Source organism: Nanorana parkeri, unplaced genomic scaffold (assembly GCF_000935625.1).
Source record: "Nanorana parkeri isolate BGI_ZX_2015 unplaced genomic scaffold, ASM93562v1 scaffold1473, whole genome shotgun sequence".
Classification (NCBI taxonomy): Eukaryota; Metazoa; Chordata; class Amphibia; order Anura; family Dicroglossidae; genus Nanorana; species Nanorana parkeri.
In genome coordinates this window covers 408,114-410,264 of record NW_017307741.1, presented here as the reverse complement: position 1 = coordinate 410,264, position 2,151 = coordinate 408,114, and positions in this window count along the sequence as shown.

Genomic DNA, 2,151 nt, shown 5'->3' with positions numbered 1-2,151 from the left:
TATTAACTGAGGCTATGCATCTCATATTCTATGCCCCGTTGAGGCGGCACAAAGTATGTAAAGTAGGTATTGCCACGAGAGGGAATCGAACTCCTTTTGCATGTCCAAGGATAACAGCATAAATGGAATACCATGTTGGTTTGCTTTTTCAATTAGGAGACAGGCTCTGCGAACATTATCACCGGACTGACGCCGGGGGATGAAACCGACCTGATCCTTATGGATAAGGTTGGTGATGATTGAGTTGAGCCTTGTGGCCAGTGTTTTGGCCAATAATTTAACATCAATATTTAGAAGAGAGATTGGCCTGAAGTTAGCCCAGTGAGTTCCATCAGTGTCTGGCTTCGGGATCATACATATAGTGGCTGCGAGGGATTCTGTTCTGAATTTGGATCCATTGCGAACATCGTTAAAGGCTGCGTCAATAGTGGCGCTAAAACGTCTGAGTATTTTTTGTAATAAGTGGCGGTAAAGCCGTCAGGTCCAGGTCTCTTATGTAGTTTGAGGGTTTTTATAGCGGCTATTACTTCTTGATTAGTTATGGGGGCGTCTAGGGCAATGCGAATATGTTCTGGCATTTCTGGCAGTGAAACACCAGAAAACAGTCCTGAGGCTACAGAGGGATCGAACGGAGTAGTAGAGTTGTAAAGCGTGGATAGGTGTTTGGAGAATTTGTGAACAATTTTGTGTGGGTTGCTGGACAAGGAGTTATCTGAGAGGCGTAGGCGAAGTGGTTTTTGATGCAGGTCAATTTTGCGCAGTCTCCGGGCAAGCTTTTTCTGCCAGGGATTTGTTAAGTGGTGTGGGGTGCTACTAAAGGATCTGGAGGCGTCATTGAATTTAGCCTCAAGATCTAATAAGAGGGACGTTTTCTGTTTCTTTATGGTGGATGCTATTCGTATACAAGTACCACGAAGGACTGGTTTGTGTGCTTCCCAGAGCGTTATGGAAGAGACTTCTGGAGTTTTATTGTGCCAGATATAGTCTTGTAATGCTTTTTCAATGGTTAACAGTTAACAGTGTTAACAGTTAACTGTCTGTGAGGAGGAAATCATTCAAGGTCCAGGAGCGATCAGTATGTTGAGACCAGAGGGAGGACACCGAAAGGGTCACTCCATGATGGTCAGTCCAGGGGAATGGGATAATATTGGAATTGACCACTGTAGGGAGAGTTGGGTGCAATACAAAAAAGTGATCGATCCTGGAGAATGAGTCATGTGGGTTGGAATAAAACGTGTATTCTCTGGAGGTGGGGTTCATCTCTCTCCAGCAATCTACCAGCGAGTGTTGTGAAAGGAGTGTGCAAAAGGCTTTGGAGTTGTCAGAGGACGGGTCGTTAATTGTTGATCTATCTAGACTAGGGTGCATAACTGTATTGGAATCTCCACACATTTTGGTGTACGTTTAATAAACCGTGATAAAACTAGCTTTATCACGAGTTAACTTTACTCAGCAGATCTCTTTGTTTTTCTCGGCTGCAAAGAGGCTGTTTAATAACCTGCGAAAAGAAAACTTATCACAAGTTTTTTCACGAAACAGCTGTGAAAGGCTGAGATAAGTCGTCACGGTGATCAGTAGAGAAAGCAATGTGGGGAATGTATTCTGAGCTGCACAATGACATCCTTTGTGATAATCTGCAATCCTCCTGACAGGATCATAGTTTACTCTGCCAAACCACCCAATAACAATATTAAAAAGCACCTCTATAGCAAAGGGCAACAGTTATTTCTCTGTTAAAATGATGAAAATTGCTAAAAAGCAGGATTTACATGTTCCGATTTGTTCAGCATGTACTAGTACAAAAACATGAATCAAACTACCAGAGGCGGCCACAATGTGAGGCAGTGATGGAGTTAAACATTCTGAAGGGGCACTATGATGAGCCAAGCAATCTAAGTGGGCACTCTGAAACATGCTGGAAATTAGAATGTTTGGCATCCCTGAAAAAAGCCTGCTGTCCCGAGATAGGTGCATCAGCACTGTGTGTGTGCAAACACACCAGCAGCATTTATTAATGCATTATAAACGGCGGACCATGGTGGCGAAATGGTCTTACAGACTGTTATGTGTGGAGTGCAATGTTCACTGCATCTGCCTGTAAAACATGCTCCCCAGACATCCTTCAAACTTAATTTGGTGGGCCTGTTTCTG